Below are 11,922 nucleotides of genomic sequence, written 5' to 3'. Positions count from 1 at the left end.
CGAGTGCTTCATGATTGATGATGAGATTTTGTCATTTTTGATTCCGGGGGGATTTAGTGGGACTTATAATTAGGATGATTAGAATTAAATCCATGAGTTGGACTCGCCACTTGCCTTAATGAGGCCTTTCTGGGCGTCCCTATCCTTTTGTCAGTTTGTGCGGCAGTGGAGGCTTCATAAGCCCTGCCCATTGTCCTCGTTGAAGTAGGTTCATATCTTCTTCCCTACTAGTGCTCTGCCTTGGCTTCTTTTGCGCCGTGGGCCATGCCATGGCCAGCATTAAATGCTATGGCCTAGTTTTTTTTATCACCATCATTATATAACTCTTTTTTTTCTTTAAAACATATTATTAAAAATTGTTTGCCAGCTAAATTTGTTTTCTAATGACTTGTGCATCATAAAATAGTGTTTTTATCCTCATGTATACTATTTAATCATTAGCATGATGGAGTGAAGAGCCTGCTATGTTTAGCAGAATTTTTGGACCGAAATTAGTAGTTCCTGTAAATAAGAACTCTCTGTTACATCACAGTTATCGAAAAGATAAAAAATCAATTTACATAAATAAATATTGGTGCAGCATGAAGTTATTCTTATTGTAGGGTTTTTGTCAAAGTGCTTAATACATCGCATGATATTTGGTAGCGGCATCTTACTACGTTCATGTGCTATACATAAATTTTTGTTCTCTACATTAGTATAGATGGATTGTTGCCTGATAAATGATAGCTTATTCAATCAAAAGTTCCTCTAATCATCTGTATAAAAGTCAAGTAGCGTTCGTCCTATTGATATTTTTTAATAAATTAGACCGCAAACACTTCCACTACAATAAGCTAAAATTAGAATAAACATATCTAATTATTAATTTATAATTCTTTGCTCTCCTATGGAGTCCAGACCCACTTTCCAAAGAAGATGGCAAGAAATAATACAAAGTCGTACAAGAGTAAATGGTTAAAAATAACAAAGGAGTAGATGTGTATAAATAGTAAATTTAGAAAGGAAGAGAAGAAAGTATACACCCATGGTACCTTTTTTTTTTTCTTTGAGGGGGAGGAGGTGATGCTAGGGTGATGGTTAGTAATCCTTGCACGCAAATAAGAAAGGAGTGAAGTTGGTTGGAATCATTACATTACTCGCTAATGGAATTTCCCAGAGTAAACTTTAGAAGCGTGAATCCCATTCCAATTTCCAAACGGCATGTTTATAGGAAATACATAGTGGAAAATTCCGCTACGGCAAGAGTTATTTGTCTACGTGCATCACCCCTCTTATCCAAATGGAAGATACGGGCGTACGATTCCCCGCCTCTCCTTCCATTTATTATTCTCCTCTCCGTCGTGACGATATCATCCATCGCTCATACGATGGAGAGGGGTAGCGAGACTAGCGGCGGGACCGTAAATAGACGTCGATCACGAGGCCGTGCCCTCCGCATGTGCGCGTTGCGTGATGCCGGGACGCATTAATGGAATAAATAACGGAAGGAGGAGTCGCCCGTGAGGACGCGTTTCGGCTGGCGAATGGCCGGCCCTGTCCGTTGGTGGGGCCCGCCTGAGATCAGCTGACGAGGACGACGCCGACGAGTTAGGGATCCTCGCTGGCTTCCTGCGGGATTCGCTTGTCCGCTTCGCCTTCCTGTTACTCGTCGAAACGTGTCCCGACTTCGATGGATGATTGCTTCTCGGCTGTTGGATCCGGATTCAGCCTGGATACAGCTGGGAGCGGCATAATGATCGTCTTTTAAATGCGATCATGGACAAACAATATGCGGGAGGTCAAATATCTACATGCCCACCACCCATGCCTACATTTTTGGGGCGCCAAACGAACCCAGCAGCCAAATATCAGCTCGGGCTAAGCTTGGGATGGGCCCGGGTCAGGCTAAGTTCGAAGATGAAATCGGGGTGCCCACTATCTTCTCTACTCTTCAATCTTTGTTCGGATGCGCTATCTACGGCACTTTGGCGTGCTGCGAAGACCTAAAGACTAAAGTTTGGAGGCCTGCAGATTGGAGCCGGTTTCTATTTAGATATCACATCTTGTGTTTGCCGACGAATGTATGCTCCTGGTGCAGGCTATGAGGGGAGCAGCCTGGAAGGTATGGAGAATTCTGGAGAGATACTGTGCAACCTCAGGCCAACAGGCTAATTTGGCCAAGTCGACCATCAGCTTCAACCCGAAAACCAAGCAGCACAAGTGAAGGCAACCATCAAGGAGATTCTGGGTGCGGGAGAGCAGAAGGGAACCTTGAGGTATCTAGGAGTTCCAATTACAGGTCGCCGACTTCGTGGCATGCAGAGACTGCACCGAGGTAGAACTAAGTATCAGATGCAAGCTCGAGGAATGGCAGGTGGATGCATTATCGATGATGGGTAGAGTGACCTTAGTTCGGTCGGTTCTTAGTTCGATACCGGTCTATTTGATGTCCAGTACTTCAGTGCTAGTAACGTTGTTGCGGCCCCTAGAGCAGATACTTAGGAATTTCATCTGGAGCCGACAGGAGGGCAGAGAGAGCATTCACCTTTTGGATTAGGAGGTAGTCTGTCAGCCGGTCAAACGGAGAGGTCCAAGGATCCCCTCACTCACATCTAGGCCGGGGGTGCTGATGGTGCGGTATGCGGCCAGGTACATTTTGAAGCCTGACAGTCTGTGGAGTTTGTTTATGAGGGCCAAGTATGGTGTTCACCCTGGGGCGATAGGCTTGCAAGTAAGGTGCCATATCTTCTTCATTTGGAAGAAGATATGCTCTTATGCTCCGAGGGTGCTTACGGAGAACAAATGGGCGATTAGTGATGGCCATTCCATTGCTATCTTGGAGGATAGTTGGTTGTCTGAGATGCTACTTTGTAAGGTGCCGACCTTGTTTAATTCAACAAAACTAGAGAGCTGCAGAGTTGGTGACTTGATCATCCTAGGGGAGAGCAGGTGGAATGCGATGCGGATTAGGAAGGCTTTTGGGGAACAGCTAACAGAAACAATCCTGAATATCTTGATACCATTGGGGGACGTCGGATAAACTGGCCTGGGTGGCCACAGGTAGGGCCAAGGTGCGGGCTGTGGACCTACAAGCGACAATTGGAGGGGATACTACTCGACAACTAGATAGTAGATGGATTTGGAGAATGTGTATTCACCCCCGAGTGGCCTTGTTCATATGGAAAGTGGCTTGGGGGTGTCTGCCAACCAGGAGTGTATTAGTTGGGAGAGGAGTCAGGATTGCCCTGAGGTGTGGTTGGTGTCCTGATGTGGAGGAATCCATTAACCATGTTTTGTTGGGGTGCCCGCAGGTAGTACAGATTTGGAAGAGGGCTTCCCTCCCCCTGCCTGAGTCCATCCGCTCTGCAGAGGAGTTGCTGCACCAAATTCAGGATGCCATAAGGAGTCCTAAGACAGCGGTGCAGGGCATCACTTGGGCCTACATGGTGTAGCACATGTAGCTATATAGGAACTCCAAAATCTTTGAAGACAAGTGGGTTCCCTTGAGGAGTATTGTAGAGAGAGTCACTATCTAGGTCGCTGAGTTCGCTGGGGCTTCCTTGGAGACTTCACTCTGCTATTACAATGCCCAGATTCATTCTTGTTTCTTAGGGCCCCCCACCCCCTGGCTATATCAAGGTAAACTTCGACGGGAGCACAAATGGTGCTGGTGGTAGAGCCGAGGTGGAATTTGTGATCAGGAGCCATGACATTAGGTTGATTATTGTTGGGGGGCGAAGCACCGGTGGACCGACAGCCATTGGTGCAGAGATCAGGGCAGCTTAGGAAGGCATCACCTATACTAGGCAAGTTTTGGGGGCGGAGCGCATAATCTTCGAGGGGCACTCAGCCTCAGTGATCGAGAGGTTATAAGGGGGGCAAGGGGATGGTGAAAACCCTCTGATCTGTGACTTATTTCAGATTGTGGAGGACTGCAGTACCTTCCAGGTTGTACATGTGTATTGCGAGGCGAACAAGGTGGCATACTAGGTCGCCACCTTTGCTGTCCAATATTCAAGAGAGGTCCGTTGGTCTTATCAAGGAGCTATCCCTGCACGGCTTCTTTATCTTCTTTCTCATGATTTTGCTGGTTGTACTCATGCTAGATTGATATGAGTAGCCGTTGCACAAAAAAATGTTCTTTCTAAGCTTGAACCTGCAATTTAGGCTCGAAATTAATTTCATGCCAAGCGGAAGAGTGCCTGGCTGATCGAGCTCACCTTGCTAAGGTTCGATATATACCACTTACACATAAGTTTTTAGTGCCTTAGAATCTAAGATCCAATGGTTGAGGAGAATCGAGACTTATGGCTCTAAGCCTCCAACATATAAGATCCTGACCTCTACTATCACTACCTCCCTCACCCATGCCATAAACCTCTCATCGCCGATCACTACCACCACCTCTCCTCCCCTCCGCACTGCTGTTGGGTCAGGGATAAATCTTTCATGTGAAAAAAAAATGATTCGCCCTCCTTCATGTGAATCACCATTGGATCACCCACCACACGAATCTCGATGCGCTCTGAACTCCATTCATCCATCTATACTAATCTCGAAGTTACTAGTGAATGATCCAATGGCAGACTTGTGTAGAAGATGCGCCGTGTATGACACATGAGGGCACCTTGTTTGATGGCTATCCATCTTCTGATGGCGGCCATAAGCATTACGTTGGACTCTACAATGCAAACCGTGCACCATAGAGGATTTGTGTTCAAAAGATACCCCCCAAACTCATGGCCGCCACCACCTCTCCTCACATATTGCCACCACCACCTCTTCTCTCGTAACCTCATATGCTCCCATGAACCATGAACTCCCATCTTCTGCTCTCTACTATCCCATTCTATGAAGTAACCTACTCGACACCTCCACATCTCCTAGCCTGGCGACACTATCCCCTCTCCTTCTACGAGCTCTCCTAGAAATCCTAATCCTAATTCTTCTCTCTTCCCTCTTACTCTCGAGGTTCTAGCTAAGGTGGCAAACGAGACTATGCCCCCCCCCCCCCCCCCCCCCCCAATCAAGATGAAACCTTGCTAATTTAGATCCCTAATTCTTCGCTCTCTATCCCTCTCTCCCCCTCCCTCTATTGACTTTCGTGGATCTCATTGTGTGAACACTTTTAGCAACTCTATATATGTGAATAGATGGTCGTGTCTTTGAAAGAGAGGACAAGATCAATCCTAAACCGAAATTGAATCAATCTTTAATTCAAGCTTATACTAAGCTTTAGTTCAAGTCATTATTTTGGACTGATGCTTGAATTGATTTCTATCTTAACTTAAGATTTCAAGCCATTTGTGTAAACTCATGCTCGACTAGGTTCGAAGTTAGGTTGGAATTGAGTTAAACACATAGTAATTTTAAGAAATAATAATATCATATGTTGATAGTGTAAATCAAATAATAAGGATATTTTATTACTATCATTGATTCTTAATTTTCATAAATCACTGATTACAAAGATTGAGAGAATATTTTTCAAAAAGATTTAAACAATAAAGAAAATCTATCATAGAAAATTTTGAATACTACAATCCTTTCTTATTTCACTCCTCTCTCAATTCTTTAATCCCTTATGATAGTCAAGACTTGATAAAAATGTATGGAAAGTACGTGGCTTTTTAGTGAAGTTTAAATTCATTTCAGCTGCATTATGAAAACCATGTCAACATGGGACATTAAATAAAAACTAAAAAGATCTATTTTTTTTTCTGTTGCCACTAAAATCTAAACTAAAATGCTGAGGTCGATAGATTACCAAAGTAAAGTGATGAGGTCGGTTTAGCTCCAATTATAGAGTTGAGCTGATGAATTGCTTGAACTCGAATTTAAGTTCATTTGCTGACCTCTAGTCAACCAGAAATTAGAAAAAAAAAATCCACTTGTTGGAGTTTTTCGGTTAAGGGACCCTTTGATGCTTAAGTTAGCCGGACTTTAGTAAAACAGTAAAAATTTTGAGATAGAGGCAAAGTTTAAGATAGTGTATAGAGAAAACATATCTAGGGATCCTCATTCATCCCCTTATATAGAGAGGGGTCATCATCCATTATCGAAATTAGTGAGACACCTTGGCTACTCGATAATGGGTGCTAGGTCATGCACATGGGTAGAATTAACTATTTTGATCATGTTGTAATGAATGGTCAACCATAATAAGTCATAGCTGCTTTTGAGTTCCTGGTTATGTTCTTAATGGATATTAATTGCCTTTAAATGAACTTAAACGGTAGGCACATGGCTCTTCTCCATTGTACGATTTGATCAAGGCGTCACTTCAGTAAGCAACAATGTTAAGCATTTCATACAAAACCGAGGTTTGGCACTTCAGCCTATACCGAAGGCAGATTGACAAATATATACCATATCATTTCTTAACAAATTTTTTTCTAGCTTTTATTTTTGCTTAAGAAGATGGTTAAAAAAAACGAGCTAGTATAAGTTCCTTAGATATTATAGTGATCCACACTGAAAATGAAAATAATGGCTACTTTCTCACCAATCGAATATTTTATTAGATTTTTAATAATAGTTATTAGAAAAAATTAAATGAACAACACATATAATTTACGATAGATTCAGAATACATAAAAATTATGAGAACATCATCTCATGACAAATGATCCCACCATGACCACCATTCTCGCCATCCCTCCAAGCTAGTCGGTGTTTTCTCTCAACGACCATTGTCTCGCCTTCTATCTCTTCTTCCTTTCCCCATCCTTGTGCTTCCCAACCCATCTTTCCACCATTCCTCAGCTATGCGGTCCCCCATCTCTAACCCCTTCCATCTTCCCCCCTCTCTCTAACCTTCTTCTCACTTATCCCCACCACCGCCAACTCCACCGCCCTTGTCTCCATCACCCAATCACTTGTCTCCACCCTTGTTATCCCCACCACCCCCACCTCCACCGCCTCCACCTCCACTATTTCCCAATTATTTTCCTCTCATCCCTCTTGATGTGATTGCCGTTGCCGCGGACATCAAAACCAGACCTGACGTAAAACATTAAACGACTGTTGCCGCGTACTATTATTTTTTTTCCCTTACAATGGATGGCCATACAGTTCGAGCATTGATATATTTAAGAAAATCAGAAAACAACATATCACGGAGTGCTCTAAACAGATCTCTTTCTCCAACGCACAGTCTTCTCCAAGTGATCAGCCACGTACGAGGCCACCCAATCTGCAATCTCATTAGCCTCTCTGTAAATATATCCGATATGGAACACATCGCCTCTTATCATGGCCCGGATATTTTGGAGTAGAGGGTGGTGCACATCCGCACCACCAGTGTCTCTCTGAATCTATGTGCACCACCGGTATCTCTCTGAATCTAGCCGATCCTCCTTTAATAGGATCGCTTTGGTCCACAGAACATGCCGTATATAATCCAGCCCATGCCGTGCATACTGTTGGATGGGAGACACCCAAAAGCTGATTGTTGGTTGGTCCACATCATCATCGTGCGATCGGAATCGGACGGTCCGGTGCCATTGGATTAGTTTAATAATTCGGCCTCCAATTTTCCGTGCACGAATCTCCAAGCGCGAGCAAAGCTCGCCGAGACCGTAGAAAGGGGATAGCCGAATCCGGGCTCGCGAGAACGTTCGGGTATCGGACACGGCCGTGGTGAAATCCGGACAAGGCGAGGACAGAAGTATTAACTGAGTTTGGGAGAACTGAATGCTTCCATCGGCGGAGGCCGAGATCTAACATCTACATACCACGCGACAAGGCGGCATCAAAGTATCAAACACTTGGGCTGCTATAGGTTGAACATTGGTGGGTCCTTCACAAGCATTCAAGAGAGGAGGAAATGATCTGGTGATGCTAACTTTAAACATGAGAGTAGTTTTGATTTCTCTCTGGAAAAAAAAATAGAGAACTAATCTCAAATATCCCTACCCACCCATATATCATGGTGAAAAATAGGGATTTGAATCTGGATCCGCTAATACAACTACCATAGAATTTGTAAACTTATCAAGTCAGCACCTTCATATTACAAATATTGAGCGTTTCATAGATTCTATAGGGAAACCTCTAATTTTCTCAAAGAGCCTCAATTGGCTTTCAAGAAATTTGTGAAGCCTGGTGCTTCAAAATGTATCATTCTGCATTGAAGTCATAGAGTTTATAATTTATCTACACAAAATATGTGATGATAGAAAACAAAAAATCTAAATAAATCTCTAGCATAAATTCCACACAACAATATTGCATGATGAGTGTTAATGTGTGAAATAAAGGATGTTTTTCGTTGAGAACCCTGGAAAAGCCACCACCTAGATTTGAACCTAAGGTCTCTCTAATATGGATAGCAGGGATGCCAATATTGACAATTTAATTTCTGTGAAACTGCAAAGATATTTTAAGGGCAATTCTAATTTTATAATAAAAGATTTTCAACGCATAGAATGGCCTCAATAGAAGTTTAAAAAATTAGCATACATCTAAGTTGTTACTTAATATATCTATGTTAATATATATATGGTGGCATACAGTTCAACTGTAGGTTGCATAAAATATGGTTCCTCCACAAGGAACCAATTGTACAACAAACCTTTTATCTACTTTTTTTTCAACTATCATTAGTAGCCTATTTAGGTATAATCAATTCATCTATCCATGCATAGGGACGTGTTGACATACATGTGTATGAATATATGTATGTACATATCTATAGGTTTATATGGAGGTCCGTATTTGTATCTTTAGATGCTTGTGTTTTTATAGATTAAATGACTAGTACTAATCTAACTCATCAAGCTGAGTCTTGGGGTTGAGCTCAAGGCAACCTCTAAGCTAACCATGCCCATTTGACTAACTCATGGATATTCTGAGGATTAAAAGCTTCATTTGACAAAGCTTTTAGTGGGTTAGAAAGTGCTTTCTAGCTCTTCAAAAGTATTTTTGGAAGGCAAAAAATTAGTAAGCTGTTTTAGCTTGGCCACAAAGCTGAAAACGTCTATTTAGAAAGAGCTCTATGTTGGAGCTTCTCCCTAAAAGTACTTTCTCACTAATGTTGGAAAGTTGTTTTTATTTTAATAATTTTTTTTTATGACCAAAATATCCACCAACAAATCTCATGATTACATTTTATATTATATCATATCATAATATATTATTATATTATAAGAATAATATAACATATTCTTGCAATCATAATATTATATTATTATAATAATAGTATTTATATTATGATAATATAATATATTATTATTATATAATATGCTATTAATAATGTAACAAGATAATATATTAGATTATATTACATTATTTAATCTTCTATTATATGATTACATTATTATAATATTATATTATTATATTATTATAATACAAACATATAATATTATATTACAATAATATAATTTAATATAATAATATTTAGTAATAATAGAATATTATTATACTATAATATATTATATTATATTTTATTATAATATGTCAGTATATTAGATTCTAATTCGTTATATTATATTATATTATTATATAATATTACATTATATATTATGTTAGAATTATAATAATATTATATTATATTATAATAATATTGTACTATTAATAATATATTATTATATTATATCATATTATGTTATATTATAATAATATTATATAAAATAATAGTATTTTAATATGTAATAATATATAATATAATATTATATTATACTCTACTATGCAATACTATGCAATATCTTTTATTGTTATTTTATCATACTAAAAGCACTTTTTCAGTTTATCAAATATATATTAAAGCTTTACACCACTTTAGAAATGTAGTTACCAACATCAAATAGCCTTTTATAAGAATTCTACTTTCAAAAGCTTTACTTTCCAAATATTCTCCTTTTGAAAGCTCTACCACCAACAGCAATTCCAAATAAGACCTTATTTAGCAAAGCTTTTGAAGAGTTAGAAAGTATTTTTTGACTCTCTAAAAGTATTTTTGGATGATATAGTGGTATTTAGTAAAAAATTTGGAAACAGTTTTGGCTTTGCTAAAAAGCCGAAAAAAGTCTACTTGGTATAAGCTTTGTATTGGTGCCTCTCCAAAAGTGCTTTCTCGCTAATGTCAAAAAAGCTGTTTTGATTTTAATAACATTTTTTAGTTGATAAAAATACTCATCAATAAATCTCATAATTGCATCTTACATTATACCATATCATATCATAGTATTATACTATAAATATAATATAATAATAAATTAATATTATATATTATATTATATTATTATATTATATTCTATTATATGATTATATTATCATAATGATATAATTTATTATATTATAATTATATAATATAATCTATTATATTATGTCTTGTGATATCATATCATATCATATTATGTTCTATTACTATGCTATAATATTTAATATTATATTATATTATAGTATTATAATAATATATTATATTATAATATTATATTATATTGTATAATGATAATATTATACAATATAATAACATTTTAATATATAGTAATATATAATATTATATATTATTATACTCTACTATACAATGCTATGTAATATCTTTTATTGTTATTTTATCATACAGAAAGTACTTTCTTATTTTAGTTATTTAAAAAGGTTTCATAATATTTTAGAAATATAGTTACTAAATAACAAATAATATTTTGTAAAAACTCTACTTCTCAATAGTTCTACTTTCAAAAATTCCAAAGGCTCTACTGCCAATAATAATCCCAAATAGATGTCGATTCTTGGGAATATGCATACACAAAGTAATCTTATCTGGTTGGTGGAACTATATCGTAATTTAAAGTTAGTTGATCATGCTTCAAATAAAAAAGTAAATTTAATTAATATAAAAGAAATAAGATTGAAAAAAACTATCCATATTGTGGTTATTCTATCCATCTCCTATGTTATTTTATCTTCCCTCTAGCCTTATCTTAGATTTCCTAGATGTAAGTATTGATTCAATGTATAGTCTTTAGATTCTTTGCTTTCTGAAGTCACCTGGCACAACTTTGCTTGATTATTTTAATCGGTTAGTGGGTCAGGAAGGCATACAACTTTGGGCGAGTTTTATAATCGGCAAAGTTGGAGCTCAGCTAAAGATGTCATCACTTTTAAGGTGGGGATAAGCCCCACTCAACCCTCCTATTTTGATATGCCAAAAATCTTTTACTCCATTACATGGATCACTGTTCAGCAAAAGATCGCTTCCTCGTTATGCCCTCTCAACTATATATGCATGTTAGGATTATAGAATCCTACCTCAAAAGAGAAGGGAAACTTTTTACCAAAAGAAGAGAAGGGAAACTAAAGACATTAACTTGTTGACTCGAGGGTTGCATGTGATCTTCGATATGCGGCCCATTTGTCATCCTCAGGGATCCACAAGTGTGAGCTTGATAAGTGTGGGCGGCACTATCAAGCATTAGCTAATAGAATAACGGGATATCCTATGGCCCTGGAAGAGAGAGAGGACATAATGTGGTCATGTTACTTTGGAGTCCACGAAGCTAGCATTCCCATACTTTTATTATTTGTTTCTAATTAGCTCTAAGACACGTCTTCTTTATATGAGAGAGAGAGAGAGAGAGAGAGAGAGAGAGAGAGAGAGAGAGTATACCATGGTCATGTTACTTTGGAGTCCAATAAGCTAGCATTCCCATGCTTTTATTATTTGTTTCTAATTAGCTCTAAGACACGTCTTCTTTATATGAGAGAGAGAGAGAGAGAGAGAGAGAGGGAGGGAGGGAGGGAGGGAGGGAGGATATACCATGGTCATGTTACTTTGGAGTCCAATAAGCTAGCATTCCCATAATTTTATTATTTGTTTCTAATTAGTTCTAACACACGTCTTGTTTGTATGAGAGAGAGAGAGAGAGAGAGAGAGAGGATATACCACGGTCATGTTACTTTGGAGGCCAATAAGCTAGCATTCCCATACTTTTATTA

The sequence above is a fragment of the Phoenix dactylifera genome, chromosome 2 (assembly GCF_051530095.1).
Source record: "Phoenix dactylifera cultivar Ajwa chromosome 2, Ajwa_hap1_PhDact_Kaust_v1.1, whole genome shotgun sequence".
NCBI lineage: Eukaryota > Viridiplantae > Streptophyta > Magnoliopsida > Arecales > Arecaceae > Phoenix > Phoenix dactylifera.
The sequence above is the reverse complement of the archived record's forward strand: the minus strand, read 5'-3'. Positions refer to the sequence as shown.